This window comes from Nicotiana tabacum, chromosome 16 (genome assembly GCF_000715075.1).
Source record: "Nicotiana tabacum cultivar K326 chromosome 16, ASM71507v2, whole genome shotgun sequence".
Lineage (NCBI taxonomy): Eukaryota > Viridiplantae > Streptophyta > Magnoliopsida > Solanales > Solanaceae > Nicotiana > Nicotiana tabacum.
In genome coordinates this window covers 58257450-58280691 of record NC_134095.1, presented here as the reverse complement: position 1 = coordinate 58280691, position 23242 = coordinate 58257450, and the positions used below count along the sequence as shown (strand labels likewise).

Genomic DNA, 23242 nt, shown 5'->3' with positions numbered 1-23242 from the left:
CAACCCATGGGCTTGTGTACTAACAGCCTAATCTAAATCTCAAACCATAAAGGAATGAATTCAATCGAAAACTTAAGCAAACAACCCCTAAATTTAAAAAAAATGGACTTTAAAAGAAACAGTCGGAAAATAATAATTCATTAACAAATGCACTTAAACTAATTGAGAATGTCATTAGCAAAAAACAGTTGATGAATGAACCTATTTCAACCTTTTAAGCAATTAAATTAACCATTTAAACAGGGAATCAAAATAAAATAAACCTTAATTGAAAAAATGGAAACCTAATGACCTAATGACAAACTCATGACTTTAAACCTAAAATAACTGACTAACAACGATGATTAAACACAGGGGAAGGACAACCAAATCTAACAACCTATAACTAAAACTAACTAACCCTTTTCATTTTTCGGTCAAAAGAAATAGAAAAAGTAGAAGAAATCAAAGATGAAAAGAAGCTAAAGAAGGGCAGGATGATGAGAAGATAGAAGAAGGGAAGAGGAACGAGTATCTACTGCAATGATTGTGCATTTGTTCCGGCTAGACCCGTTTTTCCGATTTAAATCCAAAAAGAGGTGTCAAATGACTGTTCCCCTTGACAACAGACAAGTGACGCCCATTTTCGGCTCAAATTGCCTAGGAAGCCCATGCATGTCTACCCAGATTTGACATTTGTGAAGTTTGAGAGGGATTTGAGGGGACTGATTTCGGGATTTGGGAAGAAAAATAAGCAGTGAGTATTTGGTGTAATTTAGGTGAATTAGGGTTTGAAGTCCGACTTTAGATCTAAGATTTGAGAAGATTGAGAGGGATTCGAGGGGAACTATTTTGGGATTTAGCAAGAGGAGGGTGAGGAGATCGTGTGGTGTTATTTTGGGGGGAATCAGAGTTGATTATGGCATCGGCGTCGGCGGAGGGTTTTAGGGCACTGGTCTCTAGGGTTCTTGAGGTTAGAGATGAAGATAGGGATGGAGGGGGTTTGGAGTTGGGGGGGGGGACTGATTTAAGACAGTTAAATATTAATGAAGCCTTAGTTCCGGTCCGTTGGATTGTGGGAATCCAACAGTTGAGATGCAAGACCACAAAAACGTGGTCGTTTTGGTAAATACGGGACTGGACCGGGTAGGGATTGGGTTTGGGCCTGGTTTGGACGGGTTGGGGCAGAGATTTGGCCCAAATTCAAAGATAAATTAAACCCTTTTTCACAATTCCTTTTTTCTTTTGTATATTTTTCTTTTTCTACAATTAATTAAAATCCTAAATTAAATCCTACATTGATCTAATTTGTAAAATTAAACTAATTATTTATTGCAAAATTTATGAAAATTACTTGATACTAAATTAAAAGAGAAAACTTAATAATCTAAAAATTAAAGGGTAAAAATGTAAAATGAGCCATTTTATAATTTTTATTTTTAATAAAACAAATAATTTACTAATTAATCCTAAAAATATGAAAATGAAACCTAAATGCAATGCATGATAGTTTTGACATTTTTATGATTTTAACAAAAATAAACATGCACAAAAATGCAAATAATTAGCACAAATTCCCACAGAATCCTATAAATATTGTAAAAATGGAAAAAAAATGTTTTTCTTGTATTTTATGGGAGTAATTCCTATAGGACAACAATTACGTGCTCACACATAGAATCCAAGTAAGCAGTTAAATCAGATACGACAGTTAAGTCATATAATCATGCTTTCCTAAGCTAAATAGGAAACTTTAAGTACAAGTATTGCTCAATTAAAAGAAAACACAGATATTTACTTAATGAAAACGAGATTTTTCAACAATTAGCATGTGTATGCACTCGTCACCTCATGTACACGACACTCATAACAATAGTACCAAAATCCTAAGGGGAGTTTCCCATACACAAGGTTAGGCAAGCCACTTACTTCGAACTAGCTCAAAATCAATCTGAATTCATGCTTTTGCCACGAGTATCAATCTCTAAGTCACCCAAATCTAATCAAATCAATATCATAACATAAATACAACTACAAACAACTAATTTATCTAAAGAAATCGAAGCTAACGCAAGAAAATACAACAACGCCCAAAAATCCTCCTCTGGTCCACGTCTCGGAATTGGGTAAAAGTCACAAATTATGAACTCCCATTCACTCACGAGTCTAACCATACTAATTTAAATCAAATTTGATACCAAAATCTTTATCAAAATCACAAAATTAGACCTAAGAACTTTTCTCAACTTTTCCCCAATTTTTCACCCCAAATCCGAAATTAGATGATCATGTTTAGATTAATGGGTTATAATCAAAAAGGAGTTACGAATCATTACCCACAAACTTCCTCCGAATATCTCTCCAAATTTCGCCTCTTACCGAGCTCTCAATCTAATTTTTGAGTTATAAACTCAAACACTGGATTTTGGAATTGAAATTCTGCCCAGGTGCGTTCTTCTTCGCGAACGCGAGACCACCATCATGAACGCGATACACAAAATTCTACTGGCCAAATTTCCTCTTTCGCGAATGCGAGGGTCCACTCACGAACATGTAGCTTGCATTGGCAAACCCTTCGCGAACGTGAGGACCTTGTCGGCGAACGCATAGGCCAAAGGGTCCACACCTTCACGAACGCTAGAGCATCATCTCGAATGCGAAGTACAACTCAGCTACCTCTCCGAGATGCTCTTTGCGAACTCGAGACCCCTCTCGTGAACGCGAAGAAGGATTTCTATGCAACAAACACTAGAAAAATCTGCTACTTCTCTAAGTCCAAAAATGACTCGTTGAGCATCCGAAACACACCCGAGGCCCTTGGGACCTCAACCAAACTTACCAACCAATCCTAAAACACCATACAAACTTAGTCGAGCCCTCAAATCACCTCAAACAATGCTAAAATCACGAATCACCCTCCAATCTAGACGTGATGAACTTAAGATTTCAAAATTCTACAACGATGCAGAAACCAACCAAACCATGTCCGATTGACCCTAAATTTAGCACACAAGTCACATTCGGTATTACGAAACTATTCCAACTTTCGAAATCAGATTCCGACCCCGATATCAAAATCTCACTATCGATCCAGAAACTTAAAAAATTCAGCTTTCGGCATTTCAAGCCTAAATAAGGTTCGGACCTCCAAAACACAATCCGAATATTCTCCTAAGCCCAAAATCACCCAACAGAGCTAACGGAATCGACGGAATTCCATTCCAAAGTCGTCTTCACTGCTTCGACTATGGTCCAAATTCTAAATCATAAGCTCTCATTTAGGGACTAATGGTCCCAAAACACTCCGAAACTCAAAACGAATATTACCAGCAAATCACAATAGTAGAAATAATCATGGGGAAAGCAGTTAATCGGGGATCAAGCCATTAATTCTCAAAATGACCGGTCGGGTCATTATATCCTGATACTGCTTTCGAGGCCATGTCATAGTGACATGTCAAGTGCAATGGTGTTAAGCTCGTAAGGTCGTGGTTGGTTTCTTAATCTACAATATCTACCTTTTAAATATTTTTCTTATTTTCATTATTTATTTTATATTGCCTTTTTTATCTTTTTCATAATTATCTTCTTTAAAATAATTATTATTTTATATAAAAAAAATATTGTTTACTGTCAAATAAACTCATTTGTGAATTTATTAGATCTACTGTCGATATATTAAAAGAAGTAGGATACACAATATTGCCAAAAATAGGGAGGCAATACGAGGACTTACTAGGGGGTCACCCATCCTAGTACTACTCTTGCCTAAGCACGCTTAGCTTCGGAGTTCTGATGGGATCCAGTGCATTAGTTCTGGTATGATCGCATCCGACATTCCTTGCACTCTAATAATACCTTCCCTCCTTTCGCTTTTGGTACGACAGTGTAAAGCCTTGAAACGACATAACTTTATGCTTATTTATCCCTTTTACGCGATTCCTCTTTTGAGTTTGCATATTTTCCACGGGCAAGAGCATTGACCAAAAAGAACAAGCCGCGCTCAATGATAATATCACAATTAGAGGGCCCGACATGCCTATTACACTAGGCTGCATCGAACGATGATATCGCAACTCTACGTTTTACGTATGCCTCCTTCGAGGCCAAGGCGTAGTGACATGTCAAGTGCAATGGTGTTAAGCCTGTAAGGTCTTGGTTGGCATTCGTGATTTACAATATCTGACTTTTAAATATTTTTCATGTTTTTATTATTTATTGTATATTGACTTTTTGATCTTTTCCATAATTATCCTCTTTAAAAAAATTCTTATTTCATGTAAACAAATATTGTTTACAATGCGTAAAACTCATTTGTGAATTTATTAGATCTACCATCGATATATTAAAAGAAGTAGGATACAAATTTTGCCAAAAAAGAGGGACGCAACACGAGGACTTCCCAGAGGGTCACCCATCCTAGTACTACTCTCGCCCAGGCACACTTAACTTTGGAGTTTTGATGGTATCCGATGCGTTAGTGTTGGTATGATCGCATCCGACATTGCTTGCACTCTAGATTCTCCTAATACCTGCAAAAGTGTAATGTCTTAAAATGACATAACTTTACGCTCATTTATCTATTTTATCTGATTCCTCCTTTGATTTTATGCTTTTTTTGCGGGTAAAAGCGTTGAGCAGTAACAACAAGCCACGCTCGATGATAATATCACAATCAGAGGGCACGACATGTGTATAACATTGGGCCGCATGGAACAACAATATCACAACTTGACGTAAGGCATAGTAACATTTCAAGTGAACTGGTGTTAAGCCCGTAAGGTCTGTATTGGTAATCGTGATTTACAACATCTAGCTTTTAAATATTTTTCTTAATTTTATTATTTATTGTATATTACCTTTTTGATCTTTTCCATAATTATCCTCTGAAAGAAAAATTATTTCATGTAAAAAATATCGTTTATAATGTGTAAATCTCATTTATGAATTTATTAGATCTACCGTTGATATATTAAAAGAAATAGGATACAAATTTTGCCAAAAAAAGGATGCTATAATGACCTGACCGGTCGTTTTGAGCTCTAGCACGTCGTTCGGTGGTTTGAGGCCTTGAGTAACTTCACTTTAGGTATTATGACCTATACATGTGATCGAAATTGAATTTTGGGAAGTATGGAGTTGATTTGCAAATAAATGTCTAATTTCAGAAGCTTTAAGTTGGAGGAATTAACTAAGGTTTGACTTTTTAGTAAACAACCTTGGAATTCGGATTTGAAGGTTCCAACAGGTTCGTATGATAATTTTGGACTTGGGCAGTTGTCCGCATAGGGTTTTGGATGACCGGGGAGCATTTCGGCGCCTATTGTGAATTTGTGTTGAAGTATATTTTAATGTTATCGATGTCCATTTTGGAATTCCGTGCATGGAAATAGCTCTGTATGGTGATTCTGGTCTTAGGAGCGCGTCCGGATGTGGATTTGGGGTCATTTTGGTGTCATTTGGCGGAAGTTAGAAGTTGGAGGTTTTTAGAAGTTTGACCAGGAGTGGACTTTTTGATATCGGGATCGGATTCCGATTCCGGAAGTTGGAGTAGGTCCATAATGTCAAATGGGACTTGTGTGCAAAATTTGAGGTCAATCGGGCGTGATTTGATAGGTTTCGGCATCAGATGTGGAAGTTAGAAGTTCAATAATTCTAGACTTGAATCGATGTGCAATTCATTGTTTTGATGTTATTTGGTAAGATTTCAGGCAACGAGCAGGTCCGTGTTATGTTATGGAGCTGTTCGGTGTGATTGGACGGGGTCCCGGGGACCTCAGGTGTTTTTCAGATATGTTTGGGTTGCATCGCTTTCTTATTTGATGTTTCAACATCGTTTCTTTGGACATAAAGGGAACCATATTAAGTAATCTACCTTTTATTTGTGATTGGATTGAACCATCAGATATTTATCGTAATTACAGAGTTATAGCAACAAGAACCATCGAATTCTGATGTCGTATGAGAGAATTAAGCCCATTTTTGTGTCGGGAAAGATTGCTAGTTTCTAGTGCGGACTTTGTTCTTCACAAACGGGAGGGAGATCCTGCAAATTCAAAGAAGGAAGTTTGGGTTGGCCGGTCAACGGGAAGAATTGCTTTTCACGAACACGAAGAAGAAAAATCGCCCGGACAGTGTAATAAACCAAGAAATTTAGTATTTTGGGCATATCTTGAGTTCTAGAGCTCCGTTTGAGGTGATTTTCACGGCGTTGTTCTTGTATCAACAAGGGGATAAATATTTGACATTTATTTTAAAGTTTCTCCAGCATTATTTTTGTTGGTTATTATTTTTATCCGTATTTGGATTGTAGAAATTGGGTTTTTGAGCCCCAAAGATGAGAAATGGTAAATCCTTGATTTAAGAATCAATTCATGGATGAAATTGGATGATTCTTTAAATATAGACCATATGAGTTAAGGGTAATATTTATTTTCAATAATTTTTGGAATCTGGGCACGTGGGCCAGGGGTTGACTTTATTGGTCTTTCGAGCGGAGTTGGGAATTGTTATAAATTGATTTATTAGGAGTATTAGAGTATATTTTTGTTGTTTGCAGATTGATTGACTAGTTTTGGAGCGATGAGCACTGGTTTGAGGTGTTAGAGCAGTGTTGGAGCCGGTTAGGGTACTTCGGAGCGAGGTAAGTCTCCTATCTAACTCTGTGAGGGAGAAACTACCCCCTAGGTGTTGTAATTGATATGTTTTACTTGTTGTGGGTGCTAAATATACACGAGGTGTCGTGAGTCCGTACATAGCTACATTTATGTTATTTTTCGGTTAGAGTCAGGTTCACGCCATGCTATAACTTTACTATTTTGGTTATCGATTGCTTATTAAATTCTTTTACTTCGCATTACTACTTGAGACTAGACGGACGTAGAGTGATAGACTTCCTATTGTAGAGATTTGACGAGTTTCATGATTAGTCGTAGAATAATTGTACTCCTCTTACAAGTTTCTCCCGTGTTATGCGTTCTCATCGAAATGTTTCCTCAAAGCTCCTTATAACTCACATGTTCCTTCGTGAGTGGGGTCAAATACCTGTCAAAGCTTCTTATTATAATGGAATTGGGATGTTCTCCTTGGCAGGATAGACACATCTATGGTTTGTGTCATTCGATCCTCGGCAGTGCACAGATTATGATGGGATCGTGTCGTTCACCTCGGCCATTTTATGTACCTCACTCTCGTGGGAGCAGGCCTTTCTCCTTAACAGTATAATAGATATATTTATGGTTCATGTCGTTCACCCTTCGGCAGTGCACAGATTATGATGGGATCGGGTCGTACGCCTCGGCATTTCTATAAAATACTCTCATGGAAATCGTGCATAGTACCTAACAAGAAGTCAGTGTATCTATGAGTCTTCTTGATTTGAACTACGACAACATATCTGGTGAGGTCCATTATATATATATATATGCTCCAGTTTAGGAGGTAATTGCTATTTGAGAGCTTGAGTCTACTGTAGAGAGGAGGACCGTATCACGTATTTACACTTGTTAATTCGTTTATTTACTCTACCCCATTTGTTTACTTCTTACTGTATCTATCTTATTCGACCACTAGTAAGTGTCGATATCGACCCATCGTTCTCTGGGGTTAGGATAGATACTTACTAGGTACACATTGATTTGCGTATTCATGCTACACTTGTTGCACATTTTTGTGTAGGTACGTATATGTCTAGTGATCTTTTGGGCGTAGAGGCGCGACTATTGTGGGCACTTACCGTGAGATGCGTTTTATGGTACGATCCACAGCCTATAGAGTCTCCAGTAGAGTTATTTGTATTCTCCTCTCTAATTTGTATCTCAGATAGATGTTGTATTTTATTTATTTCCTAGTTGATGCTCATGCACTTGTGACACCGGGTTTTGTGGGTGCTTATGGGTTGTCCTTTATTGTAGTTGTGAAAACATTATCAGTAACCCTGTAAATTCTATTTCTTACTATTTAATTGAAAATAATTATGATTTCAAAAATACTAAAATGAGTAATTAAGTTAAACATTCACTGTTGACTTGCCTGACGGCGGTATTAGGCGCCATCATGACCTCTAGTGGATTTTGGATCGTGACAGTTTGGTATCATAGCGTTAGGTTCATTTAAGTCTCACGAGTCATGAGCAAGTCTAGTAGAGTCTTGCGGATCGGTACGGAGATGTCTGTACTTATCTTCGATAGGCTATAGGACTATTAGGAGTACTTCCCTTTCTTGATTTCCTCATCGTGCGATTTGATTTCTTTGAGTCTTATACCTTTTTATCCTTCCTACTCATTCTTATATGATGTTCAGCGCTTGTGTCAATTAGGCATCGAGGAGTTGCAGTGGCACTACAGACGGGGAGTAGAGTGTTTCTCCCTACGCATTCGAGCATGTTATTATCGTCTTCTTGTGGAAGGAGGTTCTATCATTTTAGCTCAATAACTGTATTTTTAGAGGTTTCAAAGCTACGTGCAGGTTGCTATGAGGTTCAGACATTATTATTGTACAGTGTTTGTGTAATGATAGGGTGCTTGTCTATGTTTAGAGCTAGTGAATGACTTGAAGGGAGATTTTACTCAGTGAATGACAGAGGTTCATCGTTTTATTTCTAGCGGAGAAAAGGAAATCGGACTATGCATGTTCAGGTTTTGGTTAATGGAGTGATGAGACTTGGTATTTTCTAGCATGGTGGAATTCTCCATTGTGATGTGGCGTCACTGCCCTTGTTGAATGCGTTAAGGATCTTTGGTGTTATGGTCTTCATCAATTTGCCTTCGGGTAGGGTATTGTGAAATGGTGCCTGAGAAATAGTTGTCAGAGATAGCGGAGTTCAGCGATTTCGGTATGTCTGTCGAATTTGTGCGCGTGGTGGCAATGTGAAGTGAAGGGCACTAAGATTGGATATAGTAAAGTACTCTGGGGGTAGTGAGGCAGTCACACGCAAGACTCATATCCTTAATGTGGTTTATAATTCCTCAAACAATGAACTTGTTCGCACACAAACTCTGGTCAAGAGTGCTATTGTTCAAGTTGATGTTGCGCTGTTTAAACAATGGTACCTCCAGTATTATGGTAATGACATTGGTAGGAAGACAAAGAGGCCTGCTAAGAAGGAAACTACTAAGGAAGGAGAATGGGTATTTCTAATGTTGATGGCTCTAGATGGATGATCTTCTTGGAGGCTTAGAGTTGGTGGTAATTTATTAGTTCAAGTGCTACAGAGATGGATTTGGATGTGAGGCAACAATTGGGCAGCGAAGGACGAGGAAGGACATGTTGGAGTTGTTTTGCGGTGGTTGAATTGCGAGAAGGTCAATTATGAAAAACAGAAGTCGAGATGTTTCTTAAAGGAGAGGGTTTAACAAAAGTAGGAAAGTTGTAGAATAGCATATAGGTTATGTGGTAGGATAGCCACATGCCTTGAGGAAAGCATAGAGCAATTTGGGAATTCGGGGTGGGTAGTGACTAGGTTCACGGATTTTATTTGAATGCAACATGGCTTCGAGTTTGGAATGTATTGTCAGACTTTTAGTTGATGTCAATGGGTAATAAACATACTTTTTTAGCTTGTGAGTGAGCACAGGATCAGGAGGGTCTATATATTTCATAGTAATCGTACCCAGTGCAGCGTCATTGAAAGATGTCGGCATGGAATTCTCACAAGTGGGCTATCTCTTGTGAGCTGGTTAGTGTTGGCATGAGGTGGACGAGGTTTCTATGAAGAATTTCACTTACTACTCAGTGGACGATTGGACTTGCAATTGTGGTTAATTATTCGGGATGTTCATGAAAGGTTTAACAAAATATTTCGAGAAATTCGACAATTTAAAGGTGCAATATCATGGTAACTGGGAAGGATAAATCTTAGTGGGTTCCAGGGTTATGTAATTGTAACTTCAAGCTAAGTGGGGGAGCCCCACCATCTATGATTGGATCATGTGGTTGTCTATTTGCACAGTTTCTAGTTATCGGTTTATCGTCATGTTAATATGACTAAGGAAAGAAAACATTAATGGTAATTCGAGCAAAGGATTTGGGGAATGTGTGCTATATTTGGGCCTTAGCGATTCAAGTTCACTTTTAGGAAGACTCAGAGTTTTTGCTTCTGGTGGGAGTAATGTACAAGAGAAAAGAATTCAGTTAGGTGCTTCTCGTATAGGGTGCTCACGTGCTAGCAGAGCACTAGAGTTTGGCTTATATTCGGGGCCAAGTCAGAGTGGGTGACTCTCAACAGTAGTCCTAGTGGGTTCAAGAATTTGAGTACAGTGCCTAAGGACTTAGAATGTTCTATGTTATCATTAGGCATGCGCTGCAGTATTGGAGGAAGGGGAGAAGTAGCTTCATATTTACGGAAGGTCTTGCAGAAAGGGTGTACCAGTTGGCGATACTATTGTGCACTTAAGGAGAATATGAGATAGTTCATGGGTATTGAGATGATGTGGTCTCGTGGATTGGGTCACTCAAGATGAGTGTTGTCGGTTTTTGTTACATTTATGAATGAAGCTATTATTATTTCTAAGGCAGGTTGAGAGTAAATTGGAAGATGTTGAGTTAGTTAGTAATGGTTGAATCGACATGATTGTAGCCTCGATCAGTTCCTTCAGCGTGTTAAGTTATACATGTGATTTGTGGCGATACCTGCGAGGCTTGACAACCTCCATAGTTCGATTAATTTGGGAGGTATTTGGTTCTAAGGACTCGGTTGAGTAAATGAATTCCGGAAGAGTCATGGTTGTTTAGATCACAACATGAGGTTTGTATTTCTCGTGGTATGAGAATTCAGTTGCGTGTTGCATTAGTTCTTCTGAAATGAGCTAAGTAAATGGTTTCTATATGATGAAGTGTTTATTCTATTAGTGGTTCAGGAGTTATGATGAAATTCTTGTACTCTCACGTATTGGCATGTTAGGTGTAGCGAGCGGCATGGGAATTGGAAGTTGGGATCAAGGTTGCGGTTCGGTGTTGATAGGAATGTCACTAGCTCGAATGAGCAAGAAAGAATTCAGATGTTTAGAGTAAGATGGTATTGTCTTTAGTATCACATGAGATCGGTGTCATGTGTAAGAGGCTTGGTGTACTGATTTATGAATTCGTGATTCGCTTTACAACATTGTATAACTGGTGATATGGATATGCATACTTTGCTACTGGGCATGGAAGGTCGAGGGGCGTATCCCACGGGATGATTGTATAAGTGTGACATGTAGTCACTTGATTGATTAAAGATTAAAACCAAGTATGGAGATTTTTTGTACGATCGCTAATATGAGAGAGTTTAGGCTTGGAAAACGTTCTAATCCTTGGGCTGTAGACCGTGTAAGTTTGTTCTAGATTTGACACTTGTTCTTAGGTGTCATGAATAGGTCGGTGTGGATCCTTGAAAGGTTATTGGCCTAGTGTGGTATGATCAGAATTGGCTTGAGGTCCGTTGATGGGTCTAAATGTGGATGTGTGCTCTATATCAGGCCGAGTGTTTTCATTCAGCATAGCATTTCTTATGGAGGAGTCTTCGGACATTGGATGTTGTTAGCCATTTCATGTATTACTCTACTGTGCCATGTGGGTTGTGAGACGGTATGATTATTTACACTCATATCGAGATCCCATGTAGTTTGTGGTGTTGTGAGAGCAGGATGGCGCTCGAGATGCAGGTCATTTATTTCACCTTAGCAGTGCTTTAGTTTTGCAACGTATGGTTATATCTGTCTCCCCATGGATGATATTATAAACTTGGCATGCTTGTGATCGACATTCGGGTATTTCGTAAGTATGAGCATTCTGGCTCTGTAGGTATTTCCTTATAGACTATTATGTTGGGATAGCCTGGCATGCCACTAAGGGTATATTGTTTGGATCTGGTGGCATGCCACCACGTGTATCATGTTTGGATCGGGTTGCACACCGTAACGGTATCATGTGTTGATCTGGTTGTACGCCGCAATAATGTGATGTTGAGTACAATTCCCTATATTTATTCTTGTGTGTTTTGTTTCTCACTTTTTGAGGAAAGTTCATAACATTTTTTCGGTTGTTTAATTAGTTACGTGGGTTGAGTAGTTCTGTCCAGATTTCATTTTTCATTATGTATCACATTCGGGTTTGTAGCTTATTGGCACATTGTGGCATCATGAGAGACTTTTGGCAGTGTCTTATGTGGCTTATTACCTGAGCAGCTTGACTGAATAGACAAGATTATTGAACCTGTGATCTGTGCGATCGAATTTATATAAGGTATATTAAAGAGCAAATATCATTGTCAAGTTCAGAATGAAGTAATGCTTCTTGTCAAGAGGAGAGACTCCATGATTTGTGATTCGGTAGATGGTTATGAGTTTCTACAGATCTCTTCCATTGTGGCAGTATTGGGAGAGTTGGATTAGGGTTTATATATGTTATGAGGTATACTACGTGTTTCGGGTCAGTGGAAATTTCAGCCGTTGTGCCTCGGGAGATTGCCTTGGGCAAATGAATTATGTGGTGCATGGTGTGATTTCATCGGAGGAACATGGTCATGTTGGGTTCAGTGTCTGGTGATTAATACGGTGTTTGTGTGTTAGAATATGGTACCATGGAGAAACTCTGGATGTTGATATTTGGCTCTAAAGCTTGCTAGCAAAGGTAGCAACAAGGATCTTTATCCTGACTCTAGCTAATGTGCTCAACTGTGTTGTGGTGGCACGGGTAGGTGCACAAGGTATTAAACAGTGATTATGGACAACTCCAGAGCATTTCTTAGCACGTTCGAGGACGAACGTATGTTTCAGTGGGAGAGAATGTAATGACCTAACTAGTCGTTTTGAGCTTTAGCACGTGGTTCGGCGGTTTGAGGCCTTGAGTACATCACTTCAGGTATTATGACTTGTACATGTGATCGGAATTGATTTCGGGAAGTTCAGAGTTGATTTGGAAAGAAAATTCTAATTTTGGAACATTTAAGAAAGAGGAATTGACTAAGGTTTGACTTTGAGTAAACGATCTCAGAATCGGGATTTGAAGGTTCCAACAGGTTTGCATGATGATTTTGGAACTGGGGGTATGACCGGATCGGATTTTGGATGACCGGGGAGCGTTCCAGCGCCTATTGTGGAAAGTTGGCATTTTGGAAGAATTTCATAAATTTGGGTTGAAGTGTATTTTAATATTATCGATGTCCATTTCAAATTCTCAGCCTGTGAATAGCTCCATATGGTGATTCTGGTACCGGATGTGGATTTGGAGGTCCGTAGGTCATTTTGGTATCATTTGGCGAAAGTTGGAAGTTGGAGGTTTTTGGAAGTTTAACCGGTAGTGTACTTTTTGATACCGGGGTTGGATTCCGATTTCGAAAGTTGGAGTACGTCTGTAATGTCAAATGTAACTTTTGTGCCAAATTTAAGGTCAATCGGACGTGATTTGATAGGTTTCGGAATAAGATGTGAAAGTTAGAAGTTCAATAGTTCATTAGACTTGAATCGATGCGTAATTCATAGTTTTGATCCAATTTGTATGATTTGAGGCCTTGAACAGGTCTGTTTTATGCAATGAAGTGGGTCGGTGTGATTGGATTGGGTCTCGGGGCCTCGTGTACGCTTTGGATGTGTTTGGGGTTGTACCGCGCTCTTATTTGATGTTTCAACATCATTTCTTTGGACATAAAGGGTACCATATTGAGAAAACTACTTTTGATTTGTGGTTGGATTGAACCATTAGATCTGTATCGTAATTATGGAGTCATAACAACACGAATCACCGAATTCCAATGTCGTATGAGAGAGTTATGCCCATTTCTGTGTCAGGAAAGATTGCTGGTTTCTGGTGCGGACTTTTTTCTTCACGAATATGAGGGAGGTCCCGTGAATATGAAGAAGGAAGTTTGGGTTGATCATTCAACACGAAGAATTTCTCTTCACGAACGTGAAGCTTTTCTCTCGAATAGGAAGAAGAAAAATCGCCTGGACAGTGTTTTAAACCGAGAATTTTATTTTTGGGCATATCTTGAGTTCTAGCGCTCTAATTGAGGTGATTTTCACGGCGTTATTCTCGTCTCAACAAGGGGGTAACTATCTAAAATTTATTTTGATGTTTCTCCATGATTATTTTCGTTGGATATTATTTTTATACATGTTTAGATTGTAGAAATTGAAATTTTAAGCCTCAAAGTTGAGAAATGATAAATCCTTGATCTAAGGATCGATTCATGGACAAAATTGGATGAATTTTTTGGATATAGACCATATGAGTTATGGATAATATTTATTTTTAGTAATTTCGAAATTCGGGCACATGGGCCCGAGGGTTGACTTTATTGACTTTTCGAGCGGAGTTGGAAATTGTAATAAATTGATTTATTATGAGTATTAGAGTATATTTTTATTGTTTACACATTGCTTGACTAGTTTTGGATCAACGGGCACCATTTGAGGTGTTAGAGTGGTGTTGGATCCAGTTATGAAACTTCAGAGCGAGGTAAGTCTCCTGTCTAACTCTATGAGGGGGAAATTACTCCCTAGGTGTTGTAATTGATATGTGTTACTTGTTGCGGGGGCTACGTACGCATGAGGTGATGAGATGCCGTACATAGCTACATTCATGTTATTGTCTGAGTAGACTCAGGTTCACGCGATGCTATAACTGTACTATTTGGGTTATGTCTTGCTTATTAAATACTTTTACTTCACATTACTACTTGAGACTAGATGGACGTAGAGTGATAGAGTTGCTATTGTAGAGATTTGACGAGTTTCATGATTAGCCGCGGAATAATTGTACCCCTCTTACGAATTTCTCCTGCCTTATGCGTTCTCATCGAAAGGTTTCCTCAAATCTCCTTATAACTCACATGTTTCTTCGTGAGTGGGATCAATGATCTGTCAATGCTTCATATTCTAATAGGGTTGGACCGTTCGCCTCAGCAAGATACACATGTCTATGGATCTTGCCATTCGACACTCGGCAGTGCACATATTATGATGGGATCGGGCCCTTTGCCTCGGCAAGATTACACTCTCATAGGAGAGGACCGTTCACCTCGGCAGTATAATAGATGTATCTATGGTTTGTGCCATTCGACCCTCGACAGTGCAAAGATTATGATGGGACCGGGCCGTACGCCTCGGCATTTCTATTAATTACTCTAATGAAAATCGTGCGTAATATCTGACAAGAAGTCAACGTATCTATGAGTCTTCCTGATTTGAATTATGACAACCTATCTGGTGAGGTCCATTATATATACATATATATATATATATATATATATATATATATATATATATATATATATATATATATATATATATATATATATATATATATATATATATATATATATATGATCCGATTGAGGAGGTAATTGCTAATTGAGAGCTTGAGTCTATTTGTAGAGAGAAGGACCGTATCATGTATTTACACTTGTTTAATTTGTTTATTTACTCTGTCCCATATCTATTTACTTCTTACTGTATCTGTTTTATTGGACCACTACTAAGTGTCGATATCGACCCCTCGTCACAACTTCTCTGGGGTTTGGCTAGATACTTACTAGATACGCGTTGATTTACGTACTCATGCTACACTTCCTGCACATTTTTTGTGTAGGTATGTATATGTCTGGTGATCTTTTGGGCGCAGAGGTGCGACTATTGTGGGGACTTACCGTGAGGTAGATTTCATGTTACGATCTACACCCTGCAGACTATCCATCAGATTTATTTGTATTTTCCTGTCTAATTTGTATCTCAGACAGATTTTGTATTTTATTTATTTCCTAGTTGATGCAAATGAGCTTGTGACACGAGGTTTTGAGGGTACTTATGGGTTGTCCTTTACTGTAGTTGTGAAAACATTATCAGTTACTGCTGATACCCAATTTTTCCCATAATATTTTCAAAACTACGCCCGGGCATCAATTAATATTTTTATACAATTTCTGCATTTTAAAAATATTTTAATTAATTTTTCCCAGCATTTTATTTAAAAAACAATCACTGACTGCATCACAAATAGTTTTATAATAATTTTTGTGGCCTAATTTTATCATTTGCATTTGTACTAAATTTCAATTATTGTACAAATAGCCACATTTGTATTTTTAGGATGCAATTAGAATTACTTTGCATTTATAGACTATGCATGCATTATTACATTATTTTACCGGAAAATAGCCTTTAATATTTTTAAAATATTAAGTAATTATTTTTAAATATCTCCAGGCATGAAAATCAGTTTTAAAAGCCTATTAGTTATTTTTAAAAATTGTTTATCAATTAAATAGGGTATTTAACAAATGGCCCCTTTATTTTCAAATTTAGCCTAAACACCTAGCCCAATTTTAACCCAATTTCAAAATTAAACCAGGCCCAAAATCTACCCAGCCCAAACCCCTTAACTACCCAGTCCAGATTCCCCCTTACCTAAATTAAACCCTAATGACCTCCCCCCAGACCTCTCATTTCCTATCCTCTCACGCCGACATCTGATCCCATCCTCTCTCAAATGCTCTAAAATCCGAACCCTAACTCACCCTCATCGCCATTCATCTGCTGCCGTTCATGGTGGTTTCGCACCACCATCAGACCTCTAATGGCCTCTCCTATGCTGGTATCACCATCTCTAAGGTCCTCTAGGGACCAAGGACAGTCCGTTTACACCTATAGCCCTTTCTTGCTAGTTTCAGGCTGTTCCGGTTCGATTTCGAGTAAGATCTTCCTATGTTGCCTTAGATCTATGGATTTTTAAGCCTACTACTTCATCTATGTGTTGTTCTTCTCGAAACCCTAATTTTGTCCTTTGGACTTCTCAGATTTGTGCAAGATCTGAGATGGATCGAACCTATTTCACATGAGTTTTACAAGAACCTTCTGATTTTTGAATGTTTTTCCATTTTTCTAAACTAGGGTTTCCATTTTAGAATCTTCTATTTCTTATGTGTTTTAATCGATTTCATAAAAGTTGCTTTAACCCTAACTAGTTTATGCTAAAAACCCCAATTTCTTCTATATTTTGTTTGGATTCTGAGTTTGTCCGGGTTACTTGTGCACCGATTTCGTTCTATGCTCTGGTTCCTGTGATTTTTCTTTAGCTTAATTGGATGTCTTGTATTTTTTATCCTAATGTGCCCCTATTAAGGTTCTTGGTTCAACTCCCCTACTGACTCTATATGTCTATATTCATTCTGCCTATTCATGGTAAACCTATATTTCTCTTCTTAAATTAGTATTGATTTGAATTCTTGATTTATCAATTTGTTTCGTTAAGACCTATGTGTTGAGTCCTGACTATTCCTTTCTTTCCTTATTTGAATTATCTGCGATACTTGCGGATTATTTACATGATTCTTTCCTTAATTAAACCCTTGACTATCGTATTCTAAAGTACTTTATGTTTGGTTTGATTCGAACTCCTTTCCTTAATAAGGCCTCGAATTCTTACTTCTTTACCCAATCTAATTTAACCTGTTGCCTTAATTAGTTCATGTCATTACCGTTGACTAATTTTCCTTAATTAAAGGAGAAGACTATGCTCAATCTGTGTGTGATTGATTCTGAAATTCCTTGATTGCTAATTATTGATTACTTTACCTTATTTGCTGTACTCTTGAACTACTATATAAATTCTCTTTATTTTAACTTCTTACACACGAACATTAGTTCATAAACCCCTACTTTACACTCTAAAAGCTCTTTTCTCTCTCTACTACTTGTGATCTTTGTTAGTCTAGTCGGCTGCAAGCCAAGGCTAGAAATTGCACAATACCTGTGTCACATCTTGTGCTTTCTTTGTCTAACTGGTATGCTTCTGATTAAATTTAAGAATCTAAACCTATGTGTTTATTTACTGCCTTAAGTTCATCTGAACTGAGTCCATTCCAGCTTCTGTTTACTACTTACCTAGCATGCCAAATACTGCCTTATTCAAATATGTGATTAGCATGTTTTTACTTTACTTGTTTGTTTGCTATCTTGTTTAACATATCTTATATATGTAACTAGCATGTTTGCCTGACTACTGTTTGTCTAGCATACTTAAACTTTTCTTTTATGTAATTAGCATGCCTACATTTATTAATACATGCCTAGCATGTCCATTTAAGTCCCTTCCTATTCTGTCTTACTCCTGCTAAGTTATCTAGTCTCTCTATTGCATTTCTAGTTGTGTTGTTTATATGCCCTCAACATGTTTCTGTTGTGATCTCTTCTTCATGTTTCAATGACTATCCTATTAATTTTGTAGAACCCCTTGAGAAATCTATGCACCCTGTTGTTTATGTTTTATATTAAGGTGTATTCTATGTGTCCCCAACCCCTCTTTCCTTGTGTAGAAACTGTTTCCTAAAGTATTTTCTAAAGCTGTTTGCTCTGTGACTTGTGTTCTGATTGCAAAATTATTTTTCATACTTCCCTCAAACTGTTTTTACCTCTAAATTTGTACTAGTTTTCTGAAATGCTTTTCACTCCTAAGACCTTTCTTTATATTGTTTATCAAACTCCTTCAAATTATTATGCACTCTCACTTACTCTTAGATTACTAAGTCCTGCCCCTGTGGTATGTGTACTGCTTAGAGACCCTTGAGATCTCTCTAAACTCTGGCATATCGGGGCTGGTACTTCCATATTGCATGTAAATTAGTCCTTATTTGAGAAAGGTCTGGGTGTGAGCACTGCGCGGGATCCTTGAGGTCCTTAGGAAACTCCAACACACCTAGACATGAAATTGGCTATGAAACTTTAGGCATTTGAGACTACTGAAGGCTTGATAATTGCTTTGGGCCTGCTTCAGGCTCCCTATAGCATAAGTTCTATTCTGTTTATGTAATTTTTATTCTATCATTGGTCTATAATAATTAATTGTAAACAGATATTGGGGTGATTAGTGAAAAGGGAGGGTAGTTGTATACTGTAGGTAAAGTTGGGTAAATAACATGCCTATAGGGGTCGTTTGGTTCAAATGTATTTTATTAGATAACATGCCTATAGGGTTCAAATGTGCTTTTTAAGATAATATGCCTATAGGATTTTGCTTTGGTTCAAATAAATTCTGCTCGCTTCATTTTTAATTAGAAATCATGCCTATAGGATCTAAAATCAGCTTTAATTATAGAAATCATGCCTATAGGATCTAAAATAAGTTTTAATCAGAACTAAAATCAGTTTAATTAGAGCTCACGCCGGTAGATTCTAAATCAGTTTAATTAACTAACCTACTCGTTTCTTTAATAGTCTTCAACACTTCGTTTACTAGAAAGCATTCATAGGATCCAAATTGCCCGCTTTAAAATTATTTACTGGTTTACTGCATTCCAGATTAATGATTAGATAACATGCTCATAGGACATTAGTACTACACTTCTAGGCAAGCCTATAGGGCGATTAAAAATCCTGCAAGCTATAAAGCTATGCTTTGTTATTTGTGACTGCTCAAATTCAACAGGTCTAAAATCAGTAGGCAAACTGAATAGGTCTTTGGCACTTTGGTTTCAACTCAATACTGCATATTCTTTACTCACCTAAATATCCTGTTCTAGAGTTTCTCTTAAATATCTGAAAACTGTTGTTTGAGACGTGCACTTACTTGTTCTGTTTGTGGAGGTAAAACGTGAGCCATTAATTGTTCTCTCTTCAATTCAGTCCTAACTTTTTTGGTTGTCACCTAAATTTTTCTCCTTTAAGTACCTTAGGATGATCTAGAAATACCTAAATTAGAGGTCCTAAATACCTCAGGAACCAAAAGGAAGGGATGGGTAGTGCACGCATAGGACATCTTTAAGGTTGCTAGAACGCTTTAGGCTATGACCAAGGGGAGGGAATTGGGTATTAAAGGATATGATGACTGCTTGCTAATGTCACGTGTAGCCCCTCATTGAGGAGTGATTATCGAGAATTGCATGGGTATTATCCTGTAGGCTAACCAACCTAGGACCATTATTTCCCAATCCCTATGCGTTTAAATGAACTTACTTTTTCTTTATATATATATATATATATATATATATATATATATATATATATATTGTTCACACCTCTCCCTTGCTTCCATTACCTAAATCATACATGTATTTAGAATGTGAAAATATGCCTTTATTTGTGAATATGTGTTGAAATTGTTTACTTGTAAAATGACTAATTCACATTGTTTAAGTTCGGCCGGGACCCACCGTTGTAGACCGCGAGGGGTGCCTAACACCTTCGCCTTAAGGTTATTTCGAGCCCTTACCCTAATCCCTGGTAATGCAAACTAGTTACATGAGTTAATTGCTCCAAGTGCCCTAACACACCTTAATCCGTTAGGTGGCGACTCTTCAAATACCCAATTCCCAAAAGGAAACGAGTTGTACCCCCCATGAATGTCGAAACCCGAACTTCCCCATCAAAAAGGGCAAAAAGGGGGCGCGACAGCATGACGACTCTGCTAGGGATATTTTTAGGCTCTTACCTTAACAAACTTATTTTTTGTGAATTAGTCCAAGCATGCTCTATCCCATGTACCCTTTCCCGTTATTTGAATTTAACTGTCTATTTTCAAGCATTTATGATTATTTTATTCCTGAAACTGACTTGTCTCTTTGTTTTCTTTTCTATAACTATTTTTCAATTATTTAAATACTGCATTTATTATTTTTTTACGTGCAAATACTTGACAACATGCTATTTATTGTTGCATAAATCATGCTCAACATCATATTCCACTCGTGCGTAATTAATCCTATAGCAACACTTGATGAGTGTTTGCGCTCTTCCTATATATCACCCTTTAAATTCAAGAAGGCATATTTGTAGTAAAACTAGTCGATCAGCGGTGCGTTCGACGGTTTCGTGCCTTTCCCCCTCAAGTTGTCCGCTTGAGAGTCCTAGTCTAGACCTCTACAATAGCCTTACTCTGATTAATTGTACATGCATCATGGTCAAAACCTAGCTGGGTTAATATGTTGTCCGCATAATAATCCTTTAAGACAAGCCATGTCCAAAAGTCCATCAGGTTTTCCATAATCCCAACGGACATAACCACAATTATGTGCATTAATTTAGATAAATAAATGCCAATATGCTAATCGTTATTGTATAAATAGAAGAACCTGGAGGGGGAAAGGCCCTAACTCTCTTTCTTTTGCAAAAAATAAGGCACGAGGTCCCCAGATTCGGTATGGTTGGTAGCATTCCCTCACTCTTGCTAGATTGGTGGAGGGATCTTCCTTCATATGACCAAAACCTTGTGAAACGAGTCTTAGGAAACTTTCCTTCTCTATTGGACCATCAGCCCAACAAAATGTTGATCGAGGCTGCAACTATGTTTTGGGATAAGGAAATGACTGTGTTCTATTTTGGGAACATAGAAACGACTCCCCTTCTATAAGAAATAGGAGGATTTGCTGGGTTGCCTTGGGATAGCCCTAATCTGTTAGCACCTGAAAATCGCACTGCTAGGGGATTCCTTAAGATGATGGGGCTGAAGAAGAATGACAACTTGAAATGCCTGAAAGACTCCTGCATACCCTTTGATTTCCTTTATGAAAGATACGGCCACAACAACTCTAACCATATTTTGATGACGAATTTTCAATAACTTCTTTAGGTTGGATTCATTGTAGGGTCTTCGTGTTTATTATGTGTTTCTTGGGCATGCTGGTATTCCCAATCCAAGGGGATACAAAACAAACAAGGCTAGCCATGGTGACCAAAACTCAAATGGACGGGATCGAAGGGGAGACATACACTATCGTCCCTATGATCATTGCAGAAATGTACCGGGCTTTGGAGCGATGTCAGAAGGGGTTCTGGTTCTTCGAGGGTTGCAACTTGCTGCTAAAGGTCTGATTGTTGGAACATCTCCAAAAGGGACAATACCGTCAAGAATTTTTGTGAAGGCCGTGGAATGATCACATAGCCTTCCATCATCTCAAAATAATGAACTATATGCTAGACATGTTTGCTCAACCTGAGGACGCCGTGGGATGGGTACAACTTTTCAAAAATTTGACCGAGGATCAAGTTCAGTGGATGTTCGAGTGGTTCCCTACCGATGAATTCATCATCAGGTCTAGAGATTTTCCATATTTGGTATTGATTGAGTTGAGGGGCATATACCGTTACGCTCCTCTTAGGGTTATGAGACAAGCATGCAGGAGACATATCATACCATGGGTCGCTAAGATGTGTCACTTCAGATCCAATTTCCAAGGTGACGCCATCCCGTATAAGAACAAAGCACAACATATGTGGACCACTCACGCGGGCCACTCATACCTTTACCCTTCGTGGTTGGAGGAAAACATAGCTGGGGTCTTTGAGCCAAGGACTGGGCTAGGAAACAGGGTCATAGACGAGGTTGCTGAAGCGGAGGTGAAGTATAACAAGATGTGGAAAAGAGTTCGAGAGTCTGAAGCTGAGCATATAGCGCTGCATAAGGCTGACATGGAGATGATTAACGAGTGGAAAGAAAGAATGTTAAATCCATCAAGAGGCTAGAATACCTGGAGTACAGTTTAATGGAGTTAGAAGGGAAGATGAGAAAAAGGGTCACTGACTGCCAGGACACTGAGGGAAATGAAAGAAGGAATCTGGCAAAGGCATTCCTGTTGCTGAACCTGCGCGAGCTGGGAGAGTTGATCGACAAGAGCATCCAGTCTGGAGAAGGTCCTTCTGAGACCAATTGATTAGATTTATTTGCTTTCCTTTCAAATTTAATAAGGCTAAGTGCCATTAGTGACATTATCTTATTTAGTTTTGTTTTGGTTTGTTTACTTTTACCTTAATGAAATAAGGCAATGTTGGCACTAAATTTTTCCAAATTTATTTGTCTCTAAGCCTACCTCAGGCACAATGAGGCTCCCAAATTAGGACGTAAATTTACATTCCCGCTATATGTGTTTAAATATTGCAAACATTTCAGAATCCTTACTGACTTGTTTACCTTTTTGTTTTTCTTTATTCCTTATTCCCATCCCTTAAGGTTGGTTCGCTCATACTAGCATCATCAGCATATCACACCAGATCTACAGGCCCTCCACCTCCTCCTCCTCCAAGTAATAAAAAAGGCAGAGGAAAAGCAAAAATGGACGACTTAAGCGGTATTCGAAAGGAGAATGTTGAGAACGCAGAAACTTCAAACGGTTAGAGTACTCTGGCACTAAATAATAGTCTTGAGGTTGGAACAAAATATACTGGAGCTACAGGAAGAGCTTGAGCAGGTCCACAACTTGGGAAAACTTATCACTCACCCTGAATGTTCCTAACATCAATCAACAAAACACAAATAACTCAGCACCTCCCCAAAACACAGCAAACCAACATCTATGAAA

The 23242-nt window shown here is 38.2% G+C and overlaps 2 non-coding genes across 2 annotated transcripts; both read right to left on the bottom strand.

The window, feature by feature from the left end:
- Positions 1 to 3693: 3693 nt before the first annotated feature.
- On the bottom strand, positions 3694 to 3812 carry LOC142171223 (5S ribosomal RNA). The gene has a single exon (XR_012700836.1). It is a non-coding gene; the product is annotated as a 5S ribosomal RNA (ribosomal RNA).
- Positions 3813 to 4360: 548 nt separating this feature from the next.
- LOC142171214 (5S ribosomal RNA) lies at positions 4361 to 4479 on the bottom strand. Its single transcript, XR_012700827.1, has one exon. It is a non-coding gene; the product is annotated as a 5S ribosomal RNA (ribosomal RNA).
- Positions 4480 to 23242: the final 18763 nt, after the last annotated feature.